The sequence below is a fragment of the Cebus imitator genome, unplaced genomic scaffold (assembly GCF_001604975.1).
Source record: "Cebus imitator isolate Cc_AM_T3 unplaced genomic scaffold, Cebus_imitator-1.0 Scaffold406, whole genome shotgun sequence".
NCBI lineage: Eukaryota > Metazoa > Chordata > Mammalia > Primates > Cebidae > Cebus > Cebus imitator.
Window position 1 is genome coordinate 2245266 of NW_016107721.1, and position 25936 is coordinate 2271201.

General features: G+C 37.6%; 1 long non-coding RNA gene across 1 annotated transcript; it reads right to left on the minus strand.

The window, feature by feature from the left end:
- Positions 1–1381: 1381 nt before the first annotated feature.
- LOC119468279 lies at positions 1382–25493 on the minus strand. Its single transcript, XR_005196940.1, has 5 exons — positions 25154–25493; positions 23397–23580; positions 5758–5850; positions 3817–3954; positions 1382–3284 (listed from the first exon to the last, which is right to left on the minus strand). It is a non-coding gene; the product is annotated as an uncharacterized LOC119468279 (long non-coding RNA).
- Between the last annotated feature and the right edge of the window lie 443 nt (positions 25494–25936).

A 25936-nucleotide genomic window follows, 5' to 3' on the forward strand; every position in this document is an offset into this window, starting at 1 on the left:
CACCCCCTTGCTTCTTTATCTATATGCAGCGTTATATATGTGACTCTGTGTCTGGTCCACTGTGACCCCTGGATCATTTCCAGCCTGTCTCTAGGATCCTCAGGCATTCTAAATCTTATCCTGACCTAATTCGCTTCTTCCTTCTCTGCAGGACACTATGATGCGCTCACATAGTACTGCTCTGTATCAGAGATGTGGAAAGCTGCTCTCCCCCAGCCACAAACCATAAAATTAAGAACGGCAAGACTCTCCTGATTAATTTCATTTGTCTGTCTTTAAACCCATTAAATAAAAAGCCTGTTTCAATCATTCTTTTGCAAGCATATTTGTAAATAATACTTAAAAAACACTTTATCTAATTATTCTTACCACAGTTGAATGCTAACAAATTGAAGATGAGATTTATGTTTAGACAGCTTTAAGGTACTATTTTTTTTCACAGCAATAGGCGCTGCAATTGACAAAATTAAAACAGAAGATGTAGACCAACAACAATTAATTTGCACCAGGCTTAATAGTTTCTCTAAGTAAATCCAGTCTCCCCTTGGCTGCCTAAGAAAAGCCATAAAAATTTCTGAGAAGAATCTGGAGTTTAGGATTCCACACTAATTGCTTTCTCTCCCCTTTTACCTCATCTCCTTTTCTTGTTCATCTTGACTGCAAGGGGACACGCAGTTTCCATATTCAAAATGCCTTAGGCTCTGCTGGGGTAAGGAAGTCAGGGGGAGGAGGGGACAGGCCAGGGAACCACATAAATAAATGGGAATTTCTACAGAGACATGAGGATTTTCTTCTTCGTTTAAAAAAAATGAGAATAAGGCATGAGTATAAATTCCAAAAAGAGCAATTTATTTAAGCCTATCATTTTTGGCAACACAATAGAACACGCTTTGGGATGAACAGTCACAAATCACTCCCCTTCCCACTGTCTGTTTTCTCCACCATATGTTGTGGAGAATACAATTCACATGCTGAAGTTTCGCCTCCTTTCCATGTGAGAAAGCATATTGTGCTATCAGTGGCCTGGTCACCGAGCCAATGTTTTTTGGAGAGATGCGGTGGGAAGAAAGAGAAAGTAAGGAATACAGCTAACCCTCCAGTCAAATGTTTTTCCTTTTTATTTTTTTCACGGGGTTTCACTCTTGTCACCCAGGCTGGAGTGCAGTGGCGAGATCTTGTTTCACTGCAACCTCCGCCTCCTGGGTTCAGGCAATTCTCCTGCCTCAGCCTCCCGAGTAGCTGGAATTACAGGCATGTGCCACCATAGTTGGCTAATTTTTGTATTTTCAGTAGAGATGGGATTTCACTGTGTAAGCCAGGCTGATCTCAAACTCCTGACCTCAGGTGATCCGCCAGCCTTGACCTCCCAAAGTGCTGGGATTACAGGCTTGAGCCACTGGGCCCGGCCACGAGTCAGAATATTTTTCAAAGCCTGAAGAACTTTAAAAATAGTTTAGTTGCCAGCAATATGGATTGGCCTGAGCTGGACTGGGCACTTCTGATGATCACTTTCATTAACTCTCAGAACTTCTGGGCAGAAGACAATTTGGCCACCAAGCAAGCAGGTAGCTTTGATGACTTATCAATATCTTTCTCAGTTTGCTATTTTATACAGAGCAGTCGCTCTGCTTCCCCAGAACCAGCGAGTTGTGAGTCGGAGGTATCAGTAGAAAGCTTAGGTTTTGATATTTACCCATAGCCTCCCATGGACTCTCCTGGTCCTTCCCTGATGCATTGAAATGAGAGAGTGGTCATTGGCGAGATAAAAGTAACTGCCTGGCATACCAACTATTGCAAACTCATTAGTACTTTGTTGCAATCTAACAAGCTGACACATCCACAAGGCATCTATATACCCAGAGACACACTAAAGCTGTGCAAGAGCCTTCAATGCCAGTCTCTTCATCAGAACAATGGCTGTTAGATGTTCTCTGTGCCATAGCCTTCATAACCCCACATCCATATACTGGCACAGATGGCCCTGATGAAACAAGGCTTTCTAGAGACATTCTAAGCTGACTCAGTATGAGGTCAAATATTTTATTAAGCCCTGTTCTTTCAGATGTTTAAAGAGGGGGGAAAAAAAAAAAAAACCCTTGTGTTTTCATTTGCAGCATGACAATTTTGAAGCACTATTTTAACAGTGTTCTAATCAATTACAAAATGAAAGTTACCCTTCCTGTGACTTCATGAAAAGCAAGAAAAATCTTGGGAGTTTTAAGAATCACAGGTAAAAAAAGGAGATTTCATTCCTTAAGTTGTGCATCAAACTTTTCTTCTTGTCCAAATTAAACGGAACAGATGTGGAAAACAAAATGAGTCAGGGTCTCCCCACATAATTCTAAACGAACTTTCAGGTTCTGCTTCCTACGGCCGATTTTAGCCTCGGCTGCCTTATTGCCTAAAATCTGCAACTCGATACTAAAAGCTTGTCAAAATTAAGTGCATGCTTTATAAGTTTACATTTTTACAGTCTAACTGTTTTTCTTTGATATTTGACAGGGACACAGGTTCCCATGTCATCTGGCCTTGAAGTACTTTTAGAACTTTCTCCTAGACCAATCTGAGGGAGCTCAAGGTTGCGGTGAGTTATGGGGTCTTTAAGTTGCCTGCCCAGCAGCCGGCCCTTGTGCCCACACTTGAGGGCTAACACCTGCTGGCTGGACAGAGCAATTAATTTTTTTAAAAATGTGGTAAGCCGCCAAAAATCAAAGCTAAAGGATAAAAATATAATTTTACCTCTTGAGCTTCCAGGGGTGGCCTTTGATCTCTTCCAATGCTTGTGTGGCAGGAGGCATGGATCTTAAATTTTCCTGCAAAAGAAGCACCTTTGAAAGACACCAATTACAAACCACTGACTGTCTCTGTCTTCCGTCCTATCACTCTTGCATAATTATGCTGACACCTAACCGAGATGGTCCCTCACAGCAAAAAGACAAATCTAACAAATGTCCCCTTCTTTAAGAAATTATCATTGAAAGCTCTTAAATTATACCACAGTCCATCCCTTGTAAGATCAAATGTTATTTCCCTAAGAGGCGATAGTTGGGCTTTCCAGTTGATGATTATAATGTGGCATTTGTTTCAGAATGTCTGTACATTAAATAGATAACTGTGAACTTCAAAGAGCTAAATACCAATCATGGGCTGGGGCACGGCCACACATACAGCCTCCCTCCTTCTCCAAACTCTTTGGTAGCCAAGACAAGGTCACTGGTCAGGGTAATTTGCAGGAAAAGTCAATTTCTCAAGTACCGAAGCAGGTGTTGTGGCACTCTATGAATCTAAATTGAGGAAGTTGAAAAAAGCAAAGGTCATGATCCACAGGAAGAAAGGAGGAAAGAAAATCTCTTTGACTGTATTTTTAACTCCTTTCAAACAAGATGCACTCACCAACCAAGACAGTTAACGCTAAAAATAAATAAATGAAAATCAGGGTAGCTCATTCCAATCAGCAACTTATCTGATTTCTTTCACTAAAAGCAGAGGATTTCATGTTTGCTTGAACTCACAAGGAAATAAGCTCCATTTATAAGAGCTAAAGAAGAATTCTTCTGCTTGTGAGTGTTTGCGGAGCAAAAATCAAATGAAGATATCAGAACTTTCTGTCTTTAAATCAAATAATATATATTATACGATACATACTACTTAGCATAGGGTATATAGTATATAGAATAATATATGATACACATATAGTATATAATTCTGGATTTTTATTTTAAATCCACACATTCCCCATTTCCCCAAAACTAGGGATAGAGAACACAGGCAAAATGGAAAATCCTTTCAAGAAGGGAAAAGAAACATGAAGCTTACACTTCATAATGTTGTTGATGTGGCAAGGAGAGCATGGGATGTGGAATTAGAAGTTTTGAACATAAAATCTAGTTAATCACTAATTAGCTGTGTAATTAGAACAAACCATTTAACTTCTTTAAGTCTTCATTTTCTCATCTGCAAAATAGGAGGTTGTAAGTATTAGATAAACGAATATATGTGGAAGCATTTGGCAAGTTAGAAATATTTCATGATCACTGTTCACCCTTATGGCATATTTTCCTGAAGGGTAAAATGCACACACCGCTGGTATGCCTAAGGTTGGGGCAGGCACTGAAGGTTTAAATAAAAAAAAAATGAATCAATGTGAAAAAAACAGTTAAATAAATAATAATATAGGTGGAAAATTACTGAAAGTCGTAGGCAAAAAATTGACATTTGGGTGACTTCTCCAGATTTAAATTCTTCTTGGGAGGAAGGGATAAGAGATGGAACCACCAAACTCCCTAAGAATATCTCCAATACAAAAAAAATTATTTTAAAATGTAGATAAATGAGTCACCTTTTAAACACCCAACCTAAAAAGAAAAATACATATATGATTTGCTTGCCTGTCAACTTCTATTAAAAAAAAATCTCATGAAAACAATACTGTCCACATAATCCAAAACTGAGTTTTAGCTTGTAGCTCAATATTTTCAAGCAATATTACATGCAATAAAATTGCATTTAATTGCATTTCCAGAATGATCTGAATGTTTCCCTTGGAATTTATGTCCTCTGTCTAACAAGGGAAGCTCATATAGTGTTTTTGTTAAGAGTGTGATAGCCCTAAGTTACCATAAATGCACACTAACCTCCTCATTTTATAGATACGGAAACAGAACTGGAGAAGGACAGCCATTTGGTGACTCTCCATATGTTGCAGATCTGGAACTAGAACTGGCTTTGGGTCCATAGAATAAGTCCAGGGGCCTTCCTCCTTCATAAATGTCAAGCACTTAACGTCCAAGCAAAGTCAGGAGAAACATTTGACATTTAAATTCTCTCTGTTCATTTTTCCTTTTTAAATTTACTGGTACTAGTGAAAATCCTATGTCAAACATAGAAGGCAACCTTAAAAAGCATGAAGCACTCAATACGTTAAGAATGGAAATATGTTACCTTCTTTCAGTTTCATATTCTTATTGGTTCTTAAATTTTATAGTTCTTCTATATTCTTAGTTTAGTTCTGAAGTTACTTTCCCTGTTTCTGTTATCTCCGCTTGAGTATAAAATATGCTTTCACAAAGATGCTTCTTAATTTTAACCAGGGTGTTTGTGTACCGTTCACATTTATAGGAATATTTTTCTTTTTTCTTTTTTTTTTTTTTTTTTTGAGACAGAGTTTTGCTCTTGTTGCCCAGGCTGGAGTGCAGTAGTATGATCTAGGCTCACTGCAACCTCTGCCTCCCGGGTTCAAGCGATTCTCCTGCCTCAGCCTCCCAAGTAGCTGGCATTACAGGTGTCTGCCACCACACCTGGCTAATTGATTTTGTATTTTTAGTAGAGACAGGGTTTCGCCATATTGGCCAGGCTGGTCTGGAACTCCTGACCTCAGGTGTTCTGCCTGCTTCAGCCTCCCAAAGTGCTGGGCATAAGCCAATGTACCCAGCTTATTTGCAATAAATTTAATACTTTACGTCATCTTCAAAATGCTTTGCTCTGCTCTATATTTTGGGAATTCTGTAAGCCAGAAGTTCTTGTTCCCATACAAATAGTTCAAATATTTTAAATTAATTAGTTACATAAATTGCTCAGATGGAAGGAATACTCATGTTTAAATTTGTATGCCAGACATGTTAACACAACTTCTAGTGACTCAATATAAGTCACACGATCATGTCCCAAAGTGTGTTTTATGCTAAAATCGCAAACTGAGTGCTTGTGCTTTGTGGAGTTGGGTTTCATAGCCATGGAAAGTTAACCATAGACCCTCACCTAAGTGCCCTGGAGAAATTTTCCCAGTATCAGTCTTGAGAGCAAACTTGATTTCCTCTTCTGGCTAATGGGTCACTTGAGATCTTTCCACAGCTTCATGATGTGAATTACATGAGATAAAGAAAGCATTAGGACAGTGGCTGGCTCATTAAGTGCCCAGTCATCTATAGACATAATTGATTTTATTAGCTGAATGAACTAACAGTCAAATAAGCGTTGTTTTGCATGAAACAGGATAAAATTTATTTTCAATTTGATTTAAAGTAATTAGCACATTCATTTTCCACAGCTTTTCTAATCAAGCTAAATGTTAGGTCTCCTCAAGGAAGAATAAATAAGTCCAATATTATCTTAAAATTTTAAAAAGTTAAGAAAACACATGAAAGTAAGAATGGAGAACAGGGGTAGGAGCTATATTATTTGTATACTGCCATGGAACTTTACTTACAATGCAATAGAACAACACACCCATATACCTTCTGACTGTCAAATCATATTTCTAATCTTTGTCCAAGGTCTTAGTATAGAAACGTTTACTGGAGAAATGAAATAAAATTAGAAGGCTCCTTCTTTCCTTCTCTTTCTTTCTCTCTCTCTCCCTCCCTTTCCCTCTCCGTCCCTTTCTCTTCTTTCTCTTTCTTTTTCTCTCTTTCTCTTTCTTTCTTCTTTCTTTCTTTCTTTTCTCTCTTTCTCTTTTTATTTCTTCTCTTTTTTTCTCTCTCTCATTCTTCTTGCTTGTTTCCTTTCTGTCTCTCTCCTGCCCCTGCCCCCCTTTTATCTCTCTCCCTCGATGTTTTTCATAAAGGAATACATCTAGCTTAGGAATGTGGCACTGAGCTAATTAGCCAGGCAAATAAATAAATACAGTAGAATATACAAATAAAGGTGGCCACACCTGCAGGCACTTGGGTTGAGTGAGAGGGGCCCAGACCCTCGACAGAGGGTCACGCTGGCCTCTTTTCCACCACCACTGACTGTCCTGCAAGCACAGCTGACACCACTTCGCCTCCAGCAAGGTCAGAGCACAGCGTCACAGGAACAGAGGCAGCATTGTCTTCACGTTCACACGGAAACACCGTCCAATGTGCTCTGATCAGCAGCTGCAACGTGGCCTTCCCCATGGTGGCAGCACCAGGGCCTCCCTTGAAAGCCATCTGCCTCATCCTCCAATGGCCACTTTTTTTCCTTAAATCTGCCTTCCATAAAATGCCTTTTCTTGGCTTTTTAAAAACTCTTCAATCCTTCTGGGACTGTGAGAATTCTCACCTTCCCTATTTCTACAAATTGCCTTTAAATTAGAAGTTATTTGACCGGTGGTAGGCACAGTCACTTGGAGCCAAAAGCTCAATACGCGCTACGATTAATGAATTATAAAGCCAATTCACTGAGCCATGACATTAGTGCAGCACTGTCGTAAGCAGGAACTAATTATATGTGGAAATAATCATTCAACCTGAGAAAGGCATTTCCTATCCATTAGAAAATACTATGAAGAGATAATACTTAAAAAAAAATCCATATACTACTATTGGCCAAAACAAAAGATTATTCACTCTTTGAAAACAAATTTGGATTTTGGCTTAATTATAGGTTTTGCTCTTATGATAAAAGAAATGCTACTTGATTATTTGATTATAAGCAATTTAGTACATGACCAGTTCTTGAAAAAAAATTCTTTTAATTAAAAGCTCTCAATTTGCGTTTTATTAACAAAAGCCTCCACGGGCAAAAAAATGTTTTGAAGACTATAACACAGGTCTAGGGAAAATTTTTGGTGATTATTGTTCATTTATTTTCCTTATTAAGCTAATTTAATTATCATTGAGACACAAACATTAGCTCCAGTACTGGGCTTCTCACATCTGTTAGTAAAGATTTGATTAGGGCTACACAAATGTGCTAGATTAAACTATCTAGTTGGTGAAATTCAAGCCACCTGGATATTTTAGCAACATCAATAAGAATAATTCTCTTTTTCAAAATCAGTAAATCCAAGCTATATTAAAAAGAATTAATTAATGAGTGCCAGATAGGCAAAACAAACATTTGACAATGAATCATATTATCAAAGGTTTTGAGGGAGATCCCTCTCAGCTTATGTTTAGATGTCAAATTATATTACCAAAACTAAACAATCTGTTAAGATGATGTCTTAATGCAGTAAGTCTCTAGTGCCATACGGGGTTTTCTTGATTTTTTTTTCTTAACTTCTTAAACATCATTAATAGAAAAAAAGATATGCTGTATTTACCGATGATAATCAAATCATAAGACATTTGCCCCAAAATGTTACCTTGGATATTTCCAAGAGCTGTTAATCATTGAAATCCTATTTAAGATATTGTTACAAAGTTTAGTTAATGTATCACACATATATCTTGACGTATGCTTCATAGGAGGAACTCAGTAAAGAATTAATATATAAACATTCCGGGTTTCATAAAATATATAAAGAATTCTAGAATTAGAAAGGACTCAAAAAAAAAAAAAAAATCCAGTCTAGGGCTGGCAAACTTATTCTGTCAATGGGCAGATAGTAAATAATATCGGCTTTGTGAGCCTGATGGTCTCTGTAACAACTATTCAACTTTGCCCTTGTAGTCATAGACAAGAGTAAACTAATGGGCATGTTTGTGTTTCAACAAAACTTTATTTACAAAAGCAAGGGGCAGATGGAATTTGGCCCACCAGCAGTATATTGATAATCCCTCATGGAACCCAACTTCCATATTTTAAAAACCAGACACCTTTGGCCTCATGTGGGATGGCAGCTTGCCCAAGGTTAAACAGAAAGTTAAGCAGCAAGTGGCAGAGTTGAAGTTGAATTTGACCCTCCCAGCTTCCAGGGAAGTGCTGAATTCATTGTAATGACACAGGGATGGCTGGCTGTGTCCAGATGGAAAGTCTGCCTCACCCTTAAAGCAGATCTGAAATGCTTCATGCATTTGATGTCTATAGAATTGTGATGTGTGGATGACTCTTCACATCTCAAGTGAATAAACTGCTTTTCAGAGACCTAAGCAGAATCACAAATAATATTTTTTGGGAAAGGAACATGAACGTTCGTACAGTTAACCAAGCATGAAAATGCTCGCCTGAAAAGCCACACATGGCTTGCTTCATTAAAGACCATTTCAGTCTTGAAAAACTGTATTTCTATTGAATATTTATAACAAATATGATTGAATAAGAAGAATTTAAAGTGGAAAAAACCCTATGTGTTGTGATTGCAAATTAAATCTTATTTTCATGGTTGACAGTGTTTTGTATTCCCCAGGTTTGTATGGTGAAAAGAACCATCTTACTACAATGCCCTTTTCCAGCACCACATGATAAGACTTTCTATATTAACACTTGAGTCACCAACATTCATTTTCCAGTGTGGTTTCCTCCTTTCACATAACTCATTCTTTTCATTTGGAAGAAAGTGGAAGAAATGAGTCCCTAAGCAATCCTAAATGGGGACATGGGTGTAGGTCTTTCTCTGGGATATCTGCTTGGAAGGGCTTTGTAATCCTTGCTCTAAAACTGACAGTCCAGAAAGACATGATTGATGAAAGGGAACTGGATGTTTGAGTCAAAATGCACCGTCATTAACTAACTGAACCAAGTAAATGAAATGGAGTTTCGAAGGGGCAGTGGGGCACATTCTTCTTGAAAACATGGGCCCAATGTTCAGGATGTGTTTTACTGAAGGGGGTAGGGGAGTGGTGGGGGCCATTACTTAATGGATCCCAGCTTGCAAAGGTGAAACAGCCCATACTATATATACATATACATATGTATATGTGTATATACATACATATACATATGTATATGTGTATATACATATATATATGTATATATATACACACACACACACACGCACACACACACTTTTTTTTCTTCAGCAGCTCTGTGTTGATGTTGATTTGCACATCTCTCACTGAACAGATGAGGGTGCATATTCTCCTGTGTCATGCATTTTCTGGCTCTGAAATCACAAAAATAATACTCATAGATGCAAATAAAATTATGCTGCTGTAATTGTTTTCTGTAGTTTAGTTAGGTATTTTACACCAGCTTAGAAGTAAATTAACCTGTATGTTTTACTACTTTATGTAATCAAAAATAAACAATATGAAAATCTTATATTTATGTGAAATTATATTTTCATATATGGTTTTCTTTTTGATCAAAATGGTAGATTGTTAAAATTAATTGCATTATTTTTATAATACCTCATGTTAGAACTTAGCTCATATGTAATATCAAGGACAGCTTTAGAGTATATAATAAAAATCCATGATTATTGAAATATTGGAGCATATAAATGTTTTTAAAATAAAAGTTCTTCAACCTCTGCCCCACCATCAGCCCCCAAACGCAAAAAAACTACCACATTGCTTTAGGTCAAGGACAAGGAAGCATGAATGATTCAGATGAACACCTTTTGAACTTTTTTCAGGAAGACTTGAGTAGTAGGATAACTTAAAGCCTTAACCAGAATGAATGCAGGTGGCCCTTTCTCGGCTTGAGACATCTTGAAACAGTTTTCGTGCCTAGCAAGGAGGCTCTTGTGTCATTGTGGTGAGCTCAAGAGGGACAGAAAGAGAGTATGCAAATGAGTGCATATTTATTGGTTCAGGAGCAAGACTAACCACCTCAGAGTTGAGTGGTACAAAATCTCGTTACTCTTTTTTAGAAGCTGGCCAGAGTACATAAAGGGAATAAAAGTGAATTTTCATTATGTTTTATTCACTGAAGGAATTTCTGTTTTTTTTTTTTTTTGTAATAGATGCTTAAAGAATACAGGACAGCATGTTATGCAAGAATAACAAAGACAAACAATTAGCAAACTATTGAGTTAGAGTGGATCTACTGCGGTGCATGTTTAATTGTAGGACTAAACAAATGTCTGTGCATTGTTAATGGGTGAAAATATTGGCTGAGCTAGCTGAGCTATTCCTGCTTATAAAATAGAACCTGAAGCAAGTATATAAGGCTTTGTAGTTTGTATTTTTGTGTTAGTCTTATTCTTTACTCCATGTTGTTTTCTTACTTTTGTTTTTCTCCTCATTTAAGTTATCTTGAAATATCTTATGTACACTTAGAAGCTACTTTAGGTTCAATTTAGAACTACAGCGACACATATAGTTTGAATTTTACACAATTATAGAAATTTGAAGATGTTATCATTCACTGATAGGCACAAATTATTATAAGAAAAGCTGAAGTCATTAGCCCAAATAAAGGATTAGAATTAACAATGAAAGTGAACTTAGAGCATAATTAATGAATTCTCTAATTGCTCTTCCTGTGTTAGTTCATTAAGCCTGACTATTGAGTGGATATTCAGGCATCTGTCTCCAACATCTGTCATCTCATTGATTCCCTGAGTTGATGCTATTGAAGCCTGGGAGGAAGGGTGCCTTTCCTCCTTCACTGTTCTTTGCATTTCCCTCCAAAATGAACATGCTAAGAAAACGAAAACCTTTCTCTAATATGATTGTCTGACAATGGGCAGAACCACTATGAGACTTCCATGGAAAGGATGGAGATTATGCTTTCTTCAACCTTCGCTGTAGTCGATTGTGCACACTTGATAGTAGAGCAGCTCTTGGTCATGTGTCACCTTTAGGCTCGGGGTTTTACTGGTGATGAGATAATATTTGGGCAGATATCTGCTCAAACAGATGACATCCCCACCAAATGAACCCACAGACTCATTCGTTGGGAACAAGTTCACAGTCAATGTGTGGGAGGCACCGCATGACCCTCCCAAGCAGGAAAACTTGCAATAGGTCATACTGCGTTCAAAGACTGACAGCATAGAGGGGAAATGAGCTCATCCTTTACTTGTCTGGTATTCTAGTCCAACCTTTATTGGACTGCTGTTCTAGGTAACCCACTCACTAAAAATTGCAGGAGCAGAAAGATCTAAAAAGGTGTGTCACTATCTTGTTATCAGCTTGTTAAATTCCAGGACTTTGCATTAAAAAGGAATAGTTGCTTAGGCCATTATTAAAAGGAAAAGTAGCACTTTAGCTGCAGAGTAGTTGGCTGGCAAAAGCAATCCCAGGATAAGTTCAAAGCTGGAAATGATGTTGGTTGTGGGGCAGCATGCTGGGTTAAAACACTTTCTTTGCAGATACAGGTAGTGATTTACACACGTAATTGAACTGCGTTCAGGATATATACCATAAAGCTCACAGCTATTTTAAAAATAAGTTGGCTTCAGCTTGTACCTGCAGATACTTATATGTACACTTGTTTGTGACCACTAGTATTAATAATGTGTAACATTTGAGATATTTCAGAGTTCCACACTTGACCTTGCCCAAAAGATCTAGAAGAAATTTTTTTCAGAGTTCCAGTTGCATGGATTTATTAGAAAATGCTCTTCTGGGTGGAAGATATGGCTTGCTATTGTATTTCCCTTTTGCAGAAAAGTAAGTCCAACAAATCAGTGAAATTATTATCGACAGAAATTATCTATGGGGCTCCACTTCCCCAGGCTATATTTCAAATTGGTGTGGGGATGGAGGGCTATATGGAAGTCAAGGGGTGGAAAAACCATGGAATAATCAGAAGATTAAGTTTCCAGTCCAGATTCTGCCACCAAACAACCTCATAACCTCAGCAGGTCTCCTTTCTGTTCTGTCTTTGTAGAAGAAAGAGTTGAACTCACTGATTTCTGAAGCTTCTTTCCAGGTCTGACTTGTTTGGACATTATGTGCTTTCTCCTCTGGAGAAACAAGGCTTATTCCCTGTGGGTGGTGGTCTGAGGAAATCACTCTCAGTGAGTAAACTGCCCTCCTCTCCCTACAGTGGGAATCAGAACTTCCTCTCCACTTAAGTTGCCAGTGCTTTTGCATTTTAAAATTACTAAGATGAAAGATCATCAACCTGATCAATCAATTCATCCAGAAGGTCCTGGTTGATCATCTTGTAAGTAAAGTACACTCATTGGCTCTTTGGCTTATTTATTTGTTTATTCACTTAATCAACAAATATTTACTGAGTACTTGCTACGGGCCTGTCACTACAAAGAGGATAAAGCAAAGAACATGACAGAGGAGTCCCTGTCCTTCTGAAGCTCATGACTGAATGAAAGACGTAGATTTTAAAGCATAAGTGATTACAATTGAGTGAAAGGAATAAAAATGTAAGTAGGTACAGAAAGCTGTGAGAATACTTAGCAGGGGAGTCCCAATCCAATCTAAGGGTCAGGGAAGATGCTTCCTGAAGGGCCAGTATTTAAGCAGAGACCTAAAAGATGAGGCAAAGTTAGTGAGCTGAAGGGAGTCTTGGAGGGAGGGAAGAGAGCAAAAGTCATTTATTCATGTTCTGCAAATCACCTGACAGATGGAGGCACCTGCTCCAGGTGACAGGATATTAATGGGCAGCTCAAAAGGAGACAAGGGAACCCTTTGAAACAGGAAAATACGTGAAGTCTGACTCTGACCTTTGGAGGGATTGAAGGATTCAAAGAGGATGTATCATACAGGCTCTTACTTACAAGCAATAGACCTTGACTCTAGAAGATATATGCACAAAAGGTACTTATGTAAAAACACATTGGGTAGGACCATTTCTTTCAATCAAATTGAAATGAGACTGATTTTACTCTCCTGAAACAACCGAAAAGCCAACAGAATAGCTTCAAAACAGTTTTTGAGATATTGATTATCAAACAATGGAGAACACTGATCCCTAGGAGACAGGTTTATTAATGAGGTGACCCTAGGATTGCCCCAGCTTACTGCCTGGAGTGAGTTTCCAGGCTGTGATGCAGGACCAGACAACCTGGCAGATTCACTGGTTGAAGAAGTGGAACTGAGAATCCGAGGAGACCAAAGGAGCTCAAGTTCACAAGACAGGGTGCCAGTGAGGAGAGAAGGCACACGAGGAGAATTCCAGAAACCTGCCGAGGACCACCTGCAAATATTTAGCTGATTATTTTTCATTGCAGGTGTATGAAGAAACTATCCAAGCTAAGGAAAAAAACAAAAACAAAAACAAAAACAAAAACTGAAAGGATTAGAGGCAGCAGCATCCAGCATATCACAGGATCTGGAAAGTGGTATGTTCCCACCAGCCAGACTGGACAACTTCCTGGTTCACAGGGCATTGGTTCACTGTGCATTGATAGTGGTTGGAAATTAACGTCTTTAGACTGAGCACACCTCTGCTACCACATCCCAGATCTTAAAAGTAAAAACCAACAGTCCAAACTGTTTTCAAATAACTGAACTATGTCACAAAACAGCTCAAAAATATTTACAGGAATATAAAAATATCAAGCACACAATAAGAAAAAACTTATACTGTTTGGCATTCAGAAATAACTAGGCATGTAGAAAAATGGAAAAATATGACCTCAATGAAAATAAATCAATCAAAGGCAACCTGTACTGACATAGATGTTATAAGTGGCAAACAAGAATATCCAATTATTGTATATATTTCATATATTTAAAAAATTAAGCAGAGACATACATGGAAGATATTTTTAAAATACTCGAATTGAGGTCCTAAAAATCTGCAGTGTATGAGATGGCAAAAACATTGTATGGGATTAACAGAAGATTAGACCTTGCAGAAGGAAGGATCAGTGAACTTGAAGATATATCTATAGAAACTTTCAAGACGAAGCACAGAAGGAAAAAAAAATTTTTTTTCAGCTCACTGCAACCTCCGCTTCCTGGGTTCAAGTGATTCTCCTGCCACAGCCTCTTGAGTACCTGGGACTACAGGAATGTGTCACCATGCTCAACTAATTTTTTGTATTTTTAGTAGAGATGGGGTTTCACCATGTTAGCCAGGATGGTCTCGATCTCTTGACCTCATGATCCACCCACCTTGGTCTTCTCAAAGTGCTAAGATTACAGGCATGAGCCACTACACCTGGTCAAACAAATTTTTTTTTTTTTTAAATGAAAATAGCATTAGTGAGCTGTGAGACTTTAGAGGCTTAATATAACTAGAACTGGAATTTTTGAAGAGGAGGAGGGATGGGGAACAGAAAAAAATATTTGAAGAAATAACGTCTGAAAAGTTTTCCAGTTTCATGAAAACTAGGCATGTAGAAAAATGTAAATCCAGAGAGCCAAAAAGTTAGACAAAACACAAGCATGTGAAACATGAAGAAAACCATACCTAGACACATCATAATCACATTGCTCAATAGCAAAATTGTTTTAAAAATTCTAAGAGATAAAAAATTCTAAAAAGTAGCCAGAGGGAAAACAAAGTTATGCTACATATAGAGGAAAAAAGATATGGATTCTAACAGATTTCTTGTCAGAAACAATGTGAGAAGACAGTAAAGCAACATGCTTATAGAGCTAAAAACAAATTTGTGAACCCAGAGTTCTGTACCATAAAAATATCCTCCACAAATAAAGGTGAAATAAAGTCTTCTTCAGAGTTTTCAGAAAATACAGATTTTCATCAAGGAATGAAAAGAAGAGGAAATGGTATTTACATAGTTAAATATTTTTTTCTTATATTGTTTAAAAAATTTTTTTAAACAATCATTGACTATTTAAACAAAAGTAGTTACAATGTAGTATGGATTTGTAACACATGTGAAAGTAAAATTTGTAGCAATAGCCAAGGTCTAAGAAAGGAGAAATTGAAGCATAATATTAAAAAAAAACCTTATATGTGAAGTCATATAACATCATTTGAAGGAATATTGTTAATAAATTGAATATGTATACTGTAAACCCTAAATAAATTAAATATGTGTACTATAAACCCAATCATAAAGATGACAGCAAAGAGTTATGGCTAAGGAGCCAACAAAGGAAATAAAAATTGAATAACAACAAATATTCAATTAATCCAGGAGAAGACAGAAAAAAGAGAGGAAAAGGGAGCAAATAACTGAAGGGATAAATAGAAAACAAAGAGCAAGATGATAGACTTAAACCTAACTATATCAATAAGCACATTAAATGTAAATGATGAAAACACCTCAACTAAAAGCAGAAATCATAAGGTGGGGTATCCTGCCTATAAGAAGCCCATGTTACACATAAAGACACAAAAAGTTTAAAAGTAAAAGGATGAACAATATATACTATGCCACATTAATCAAAAGAAAGTTAAAGTGGCTACATTAATATTAGACAAAGTAGGTTTCACATAAAAAATTTTACCAGAAATAAGGAAGGCCATTTCATAATTTTAAAAAGGTTACTTCATTAAGGGACATAATGATCCTAAATATTTATGTACTCAATAACAGAGCGTCAAAGTATATGAGTAAAACTCATAGAACTGAAAAGGGAAATTCAAAAATCAAAAATGATAGCTACAGATTAGAATACACCTCTATTACTAATTGGTCAAAGAAGTAGACAATCACTAATAATATACTATAGAATATCTAAATAATATTATCAACCAGCTTGATCTGATTGGCATTTATGGAACGCTCCACCTAATAACAGCATAATATACATTATTTTTTAAGGACATAAATTACATTTACCAAGGACTATATTTTGGGCTATAAAAAGTGCTAAAAAAATTTAAAGGAATTCAAGTGGACACAAAGTATATTCTCTGACCAAAATGAAACTAAATTAGAAAACAATGACAGAAAAATATTTGGCAAATCACCAAATATTTAGAAATAACATACTTCTAAATAAACCACTGGTCAAAAAGAAATCAAAAGGGAAATTAGAAAATAGTTTCAACTGAATGAAAATCTAAATACAACATATCAAACTTTGTGAGATGCTGTTAAATAGTACTTAGAAATACAGTTAGCATTAAATGCATATGAGAGAAAAGAAACATCTCAAATCAATGACCTAATTTTTCACCTTGGAAAACTAGCAAGAAAAGAGAAAATAAAACACACAGTAAGAAGAAGAAAGGAATAATAAAAATGGGAGCAGAAACTAACAGAATAAAGACCAGAAAAACAGTAGAGAAAATCCATGAAACAAAAAATTAGCTCTTTGAAAGGGTCAGTAAAATTGAAAAATCTCTAGCCATACTGATCAAGAAAAAAGGAGAAAACACAAATTGCCAATATCAGAAATAAGAGAGTTGGGTGATATCACTACAGAATCTACAGATATTAAAATAATAATAATGAGATTTTATGAAACATTTTATGTCAATAAATTCAACAGCTTAGACAAAAGAAACTAATTCCTTGAAAGACATAAACTATCAAAAACTCACTCACAAAGAAATAGACAACCTGAATAGCCCTACGTCTAAATTGAATTTGTAGGCAAAAACTTCCCACAAAGAAAACTCCAGACCCAGGCGGCTTCACTGGAGAATTCTACATTAAAGAAATTAATAATAACAATGCTACACAAAGTCTTCCAGAAAATTGAAAATGAGGGAATGCTTCCTAACTCATTCTATGAGACTAGCATTTCCCTGATAGCTAAACCAAACAAAGATATCATGAGAAAAGAGAACTACAAACTAATACTGTTGTTAACATGGATGTAAACATTCTAAACAAAATTCAGCAAATTGAATTCAATAATATATTGAAAGGGGTAATATATCATGTCTGTTATGGAAGGTTTTCTATGTAACATTAAAAAAGCAACCATAATTCACCATACGAATAAACACAAAAGAAAAATCATTTGATGATCACAACACATGCAGAAACAGCATTTGACAAAATTCTATAGCATTCCTGTTCTTTTCTCCGTAAACATTCCATTCTTTATAACCTAGGAATAAAAGGGAACTTCCTCACGCTGTTCAAAAGCATTTAATTAAAAACCTACAGCTAACATTGTACTTACTGCATGTTTTCCCTCTAAGAACAGGAATGAGACAGGAAGGTGTACTCTCCCTGCTTCTATTCAACATTTATTAGAATTTCCAACAAGCGTAATAAGTCAACATATGGTACAAAAGTGTGGCTTAAACCTGTAATCCTAGCACTTTGAGAGGCCTAGGCAGGTGAATCACCTGAGGTCAGAAGTTCGAGACCAGCCTGGCCAACATGGTGAAACCCTGTCTCTACTAAAAATACAAAAATTAGCTAGGCATGGTGGCGGGTGCCTGTAATTCCAGCTACTTGGGAAGCTGAGGCAGGAGATGCCTTGAACATGGAGGGGTGGAGGTTACAGTGAGCCAAGATGATGCCATTGTACTCCAGCCTGGGCAACAAGAGTGAAACTCTGTCCAAAAAAAAAAAAAAAAAAAAAAAAAAAAGTCATCCAGATTGAAAAGAAGTAAAACTGTCTTTATTTGCGAAAGACATAATTAGCAGAAAATCTGATGAACTCTACTCAAACATTACTACAACTAATAAATGAGTTTAGTAAGCTTTCAGGATACCAGATCAATATCCAAAAATCAATTATATATATATATCGAACAAGAATGAAAATTATAAAAACAATACCATTTATAATAGCATTATATAACATGAAATACTTAGAAGGAGATCTACCTAAAGATCTGTCCCTAAAGAGAAGCCTGACTAACACAGATGTGAAAGACCTGCATACTGAAAACTATGAAAACATGGCAGAAAGATATTAAAAGAGACTTAAATAAATGAATAACTTTTGTTCTTTTGTGAATAAGTTGTCAATAAGTGAAATTATATTTTCAGTTGTTTCCTTAGTTCATGTACAAATTCAATGCAATCCTAATTAAAATTCCAGCAGATGATTTTGTAGAAATTGACCAGCTTATTCTAGAAGTTCATATAAAAACATGAAGGATCTGGATTAGCCAAAACAGCTATGAAAAAGAACAACAACTTTGGAGTACTAACACTGCCTGACTTATGACATATGAAATTACAGTAGCCAAGACACAGTGGTATTGACATAAAGATAGAAAAAGAGATAAATGGAATAGAATAGAGTCTAGAGCTAGACCTTCACATATCCAGACCACTAATTTTCAATAAAAGTGCAAAGGCAATACTGTGACAAAGGGATAATTTCTTTTTTAAATGGGTCAGAGCAATTGGATATGTATTTGCAAAGACATGTAAACTTAAAACTATACAACTTTGATGTAAATAACATAGGAGAAAACTTTGTAACCTGGGGTTGGGCAAAAAATACTTAGATGTAATGGCAAGCTTAATTCAGAAAGAAGCCAATTGATAAATTGGACTTAGTCAAAATTTAAAACTTTCGCTGTTCAAAAGACACTGCCAAGGAAATGGAAAAAAGAAGACATGAACTGGAAGAAAACATTTGCAAATTATATATCTAATAAAGCACTTGTATACAGAATATATAAAGAACCCTCAGAACTCAATAATTAAAAAAAAAAACAAAAAATGTGCAAAAGAGTTGAAGCATACTTCGTCAAAGAAGAAATACAGTGACAAATAAGCACATGAAGAAAGGCTGACATCATTAGACAATAGAAAAATGCAAATCAAAGCTGTAATGAGATACCACTACACACCTATTAGAATGACTAAATTAAAAGTCTGACTATACCCAATGTTAGTGAGGAGGTGAAGAGATTAGAACTCTCATACACTGGTACAACTGATGTGGAAAACAGTTTGCCAGTTTCTGAAAACATTAGATATCCACTTACTATATGATCTAGCCATTCCACTACCAGGTATTATTTATCCAAGAGAAACAAAAGCACATGTCCACATGAAGTCTTGTACATGACTTATACAATATGCTCGTAGCATATTTATTTGCAGTAGCAAAGATCTGGAAACAATCGAAATGTCCATCAACAGAGGAATTAATAAATAAACTGACAAAACCATACAATGGAATACTACTCAGCAACAAAAAAGAGAATGAACTATTGTTAGACACAACGGTGTGATGGAACCCCATATTAATGATGCTAGGTGAAAGAAGATCAACAAAATGAGAGTACATGCTATATGATTTCACCAAAATAAATTCCAGAAAATGTAAGCTTAGTGTCAGAGAGCAGATCAGTGGCCACCTGGGGATGGGGAATGAACAAGCCAAAGAAAACTTTTGGGGGTGATGAATAAGTTCATTGTCTTGATCGTGTTGATGATGTAGGTTCAGCTTCATCTAATTTTGCACTTTGTGTGCAATTTATTGTATTTATGAAGGTTTTAAAAAGCCAAGCAAAAATTGGAAAAGTATATTTGCAACAAATATAAAAATTGTATCTATAATAGATAGAAAATTAATATAAATTGACACAAAAACACTAATATTCTAACAGAAAAACAGGCAAGATCACACACAGATTTTAAAAATAATAAAAATATAGACTGGGTGTGGTGGATTATGCATGTAATCCCAGCACTTTGAGAGGCCAAGGCAGGTGGATCACTTGAGGTCAAGAGTTCGAGACCAGCCTGGCCAACATGGTGAAACCCTGTCTCTACTGAAAATACAAAAATTAGCTGGGCATGCTGGGGCCTGCACCTGTAATCCCAGCTACTCGAGAGGTCAAGGCAAGAGAATCGCTTGAAACTAAGAGGTGGAGGTTGCAGTCAGCTGAGATCACACCACTGCACTCTAGCCTGGGCAACACAGTGAAACTGCAGCTCGAAAAAAAGAAAATAATAAAAATATGACCAGTATTTTAAATGAGAAAAGGTTCAGCGTCACAGAGAATCGAGAAAATGGAAATTAAAGCGACTCAAATATATCATTTTTTACTTTACATATTAGGAAATATTATTATTATTTAGAGACAGGGTCTCACTGTGTTGCCCAGCGTGGTCAACCTACTGGTGCGGTAGCTATTCACCGGTGACGTCATAGCACACCACAGTCTTGACCTCCTGGCCACAGCCAAACTACCACTTCAGTCTCCTGAGTAGATGGGACTACAAGTTCATGGCTGGAAATATTTTTAAGTGATAAAAACAATATTCATTAAGGTATGATAAAACAGTCTCTCATATATTGCTAGTGAGCATATAAAATTATATTATTCTTTTGGACAACAATTTGGCAATGTGGATTTCAAATAACAAACAACCTGAGCCTTGAAAATGGACCTGATACTGATTCAGTAATTCTACGACTGGAAATCCATTCTAAGGAAGAAAGTTCCAGAAATGGAAATCCACTCCCTTTCCCACAAAGATATTCATAGCAATACCACTTATCATAAGGTTATCTTGGAAACAATGTAAAATTGAATCATAAGGAATCTTTTTGTTACTGTTATATCAATTTCCTGAAAAATTACACAACCATATAAATTCTATTTATAAAGATTTCACAACAACTTGGAGAATTGGGGGAAAATATTATAATAGCAAAAATAAAAAAAGTATACAAAATCACAGTACAGTTGCAACTGTTTTCTTAAAAAGTATTCTTACAGAAAAAAATATTAAATAAAGATTACATTTGAATGCATCAAGATGTTGACAATGGTTTTCTTTGGGATTATAAACGTATAGTTGAATTTTTTTTTCCTTCAGTATGTTTTTTTTCCTTACTCGTGTTTCCGATTTTTATGTGGTTACTGAACTTTTGTATTAAGAGAAAAAAAAAAATCTTAAAAAAAAGGAAGTCTGACCAGTTATTCACAGATTTTACAATTTGATAATTAAAGCTTTAATTATGTTTTCATTTCTAGTTATTTGGAGACTGTTCAATATAGGCTGTTTCTACTCACAAATTGATACTGGAAAGAATCGATAGTGATCTGTTTCCCATTTCCCTTTTTTGTCATTTCTCATCCTTGTCACCAACTCTCTGTGTGACAAGTTATTTTGTTTATTTATTTATTTTTAAATCTAAGTTTCTTCATCTTCTCAATGGGAGAATTGAACTGGGTTTATACATTCCTGGGTCACGTATTTCCAGGGCATGTGCTCTGGGCAGGGCCTTACAGAAGGGAGGAGGGGCAGCCGGAGAACCTACAAACTTCTCAGTCTCCAAGATTCCCACTAGACAGCTCATGTGAAAAGCAAGTTTCTGAGAAAGAATGATTTTCCATGGGCCATCCTCAGGGCTGAGACTGGCATCAGAGTAGAAAACAGCACTTACCGAGAAGGGTAAAAATAGCTCACAGATCAACAGGGTAAATGCACCCTGCAGGGCATGGCCACCTCTAAGCCAAAAGGACAAATAAGTTGGAAGAAAAAAAATGTTAAGGATCAGGCAAAAATAAAGCATAGCATTTCTTATTGCCCAGGTAACACATCCAACATCAGCTCAGAGATAAGCAAGAGTGTGGAGGTGCTTCTCTGGAGAAAGAGATGGCAGCTCGAAGAAATAGGTTAGGGAGACAAAAAGGCAAAGTGACACTTTTTTGTGTGTTGGGGGATCCACCCTAGATGCCAGGAACTTATAACCTGTTTGTAACCAAGTTAACTTGGTCCCAAAGACTGGGGGTTTTATATTAGCTGAATGGGTCACAAGCTCTACTTTCATGGAAGGTTACATTCCTCCAGCAAAAAACACCTTGACTTTGGAACACACCCTCCCTAGGTCTACTTCTGCCTCTTCCATCCTGACTTGTGAATGTTGACAACTCCAGACGAAGCTGACTGCTTCGCACACTCATCAGGAAAAATGTGCTAGCTGCCTTTCGCCCAAATCAACATTGTGCTTCTGATGTAAGCCTAAAAAAAGAGAATCTATTTTGACTTTCTTCTGTAAGCAAAAAGTGATCATTTGCTGATGGTTCCTTGTGCAATTCAAAAAGAAAATTATTAGATGTATGTAGGCAAGTACTGACTTGCAATGACAGTTTCTGGGAAGATGTAGAATGTATCAAGAATATATTGCTAGGAATTTTCTGTTTGTTTTCATTATCTAATGTGCACTAGGTTTGAGGGAGGTGAGTGTGTGTATTTGCGTGTTTCCATGCATGGAGAAAGTGCAAAGTTATTAACATTTTCATCTGCAGAAACCGATTGAAATTGTGTTCATTGACTCACAAGTAGGATCCATTACAGGGCGCTGGTTGGCAATGTCTTCTGAAAAGCACATAATAAACGAGAAATTGTAATACCCAAGGTAGCTGCAGCTGCTTCTTCTAGACAAGGGTTTTGAGGGTCGGTTTTCAAGGGACCTGGCTTGAGATGGAGGGCTCTCCAGGCTCTGGGGAAGGGTTTGATAACAGCCAATGGGTCACACTGTGGCTTGTCACTTTCTCAGGAAAAGCTGATCTCTTTTCTAGGTCTGAAAGTGACAGGATTATTGTGTAAGTGCTTCTGAGATGCTTTCATCTTGACTGTTTTTGTCTAAGGCTGTTGCAAGGAGCTTTGCCAAGAAAAGCAAAGAATAAAATTGAAAGACACTCAGTGCTAATGTCCTAGGTTCCACAGGCACGGGTGCCAGGGACTGCAACTGTAAATGGGATGGCCTCCGAGAGGTCCTGGAGATGGGAGGAAGCACATCAGAGGATAAGACACAGCCGGGGGACGCTAAAGGGCCTCTGTGGCCACTTCTCTTTGCCCAGGGAGGATCCTCCAGGCATGGGGATTTTCCATTCCACCTAGGAATGACAAATCCATCCAAAGGGTACATTTTCAGCCAGTGCAACAGCTGATTTTGTGCAAGATCCACAGGATACGTGCATGTTGTTGACTATGCTGCAATCCTTTAAGAGGCTCAATGCTTTCTCAATGTTCCTCTGTCCGTCAGAACCATGTCATGTATTTCTCCAACTCTGGTTTGCAGTCTCCCTGCTAGACCTTTTCCACTTACCCATGTCTGTCCTTCACACTGGGACCAGGATCACCTCTTTTTGTTCTGAACAGACTTGCTTTTGTCATTGACATTTTCTTTGGACATTACTTCTCTATCCTCGATAAATTTCCATTCCAGCTGAAAGTGTCAGAATGTCTGCAGCGACAAATCCATCTAAAGGGTACATTCTGGCAAGGACTCACTGATGGCAAAATGGGTCAAGTGGGACATTTGTCTTCAGCATCTCTCTACCTCCCATCTGACAAACATCCTGTACCTGAGCTGCTTGTGGTAAACAAGGAACATCAAACACTTCTCTCTCTCCTTCCCCTTCTCCCATCGAAGCTTATATATCCTGGGTATCAATCTTTCAGAGCCCTCTTCAGACCTGAAGTTAAAGTAGAATAGTTTGTAAATAAGTGTCACCTTCTCTATAAAAACTTTGGTATTTAGCAGGGGCTCTGAATGCTTTGAGGTAAAATGGGAAGCAAAATTGGCCTTTTAGGCTCTGAGGTATATTACGAGTGGAGAAGAATTTTGGAACCATGGAAGGAGTGTAAGGGCCCCTGTTTAGTGTCCTTCACATCATGGTAGAGATGAATGCCCAGAAAATGACTGCTTTGAGAAATTCATGCTAATTCCAGGGCACTTAGCACAATATCAGTTGTGCAGAGAAAGCAATGCAGCTTTTAAATGCTTCAATAATTACCCTCAGACACAGAGTGTGTGTGCATGCATGCATGTGTGTGTGCATGCGTGTGTATTAGCGTCACTGAGCATGGTTATGCAGGTTGTGAACTGCAAAAGGGCCACATGTAAGGAGGCACCATTCCTATGGCAAACATTGATGCATATCTTAGTTACATGACAATCAACTGGCAGAGGCCATTTCTAATTGGGAGATGGAAAAGGTCAATGCAGGTTTCAGTGAGAGACAGAGGCAGGTCCTAGCTCATCCCTCTTGGGTTCTCCCCTGCTTCAAGGTCCTGATCTCCTGCTCTATAACTTCAGGCTCAGCTGAAGAAGAAACCACATCTTCAGTCTATTTCTCCTGCTCCTACGATTGCTTGCTCTACACCATCCTATTGGTCCTGCTTGTCTTACCCTGACTGAGACAGCCTTGCCTGAGTCTGCCCACAGCTTCTCATCTCCTGCACTCCAGCATCCCCAGCCCCTCTTTCTGTTCCTGGGAAATGTCACACGCTACTCTCTCCTACCCTAGAGCCTTTGCAATGCTGTGCCTTCAGACTACCCAGATTATATGAGAATATAACTTGACTCACGCCCTTCAGCTACAAAAGAAAAAAAAAGGGGGATGTCCCCAGTTTCTGATGAATGAAGTGCAAGACTGTTTAACAGCTAAGACATGCCCAACATGCTTTTCCCCTTTCTAACAGCACCTAGTTTCCTTTTCCTCTCCCCTGCTGGATAGCTGGCTGAGGCTGACACTGGGAGCTCCACCCTCTCTTGAGGCCACCAGCTCCCTTGAAGCTTCACTCCTGGGAAATTTGAACCTTGAGCAGTGGAACAAACAGCTGGATTCAACTAGAATCACATCCTGGCCCTAGCTGCCTGTGTCTGACCCCACAATTGGGGCAGAGTCTGCCCTCCAGCTTCCACACTACCTTAGTTCCTTCCTATTGATGGGACCTTTCAAAATCCTTCCAATAAATTCCTCACTGCTGAAGCTACCCAGCATTGGTTATAGTCCTTGTTAACTATCAAAGAGTGTTCTTCATATCCCTGCCCTTCTTGTTCCTATTGCCAAATCTTACCCAGCTCTCAAGACAATGCTGTGCAAATACTGCTTCCTTCACAAAGTCTTCCAGCATCTTTGTCCTCTCATCCCAGGCCAAAAGGAATGATCCTTCGTACTTCTTCTCTCTCACAGTCCTTTATCCTTCTCTGGCACTGTGTATCAGATAGTACCGTGTGTTAGTTCTGGATGAGGTCTTTGGTCATTTGTGGGTCCCAAAGGTCCTTTCACAGTGTCCTCAGCAAAGCCTTGGTAAATGCATATTGAATTATTAATAGTTGGGGTGGTTGGGGTATATTATATTCTCTCTGCCTCCTTGGCTAGCTCTGTGCATGTGTGATTATCTCTTCTTGTTTCCATTATTTTGAAGAAACTGAGGTATTCATTGTTTATAAGTTTTAGAGAACTCTACCCAGTAGTATTATAGTGACCAGCTTTGATCTTGCAAATAGCTACGAGTGATGATTTTCGGGGGTAAAAATAACCTGATGGCACAGAAATGTTACAGGCTCAACTGTACCCTGAAATGTAAATAGAGCTGGGTAAATGAGTTCTTATAATCTACGCCAATTGGCAGTAGTCTTCCAGTTCACTTCCCACACAGGTGAAGGCTCATCATTTCACAGCTTCCCCTGCATGTGTCTCTGTGACCCTGAGGACAGGGGGAACAGCACCAGGCTGCTGAGCCTCTGGTGTCCAGTGCTCCGGGGCTCAGTGGAGCTGATGAAAGAAAATGACATCCATAGAGAAGACAGGGGAGAAAGAGAGAATGAAGACTTTCCTGTTTCAGACTGAAAAGACA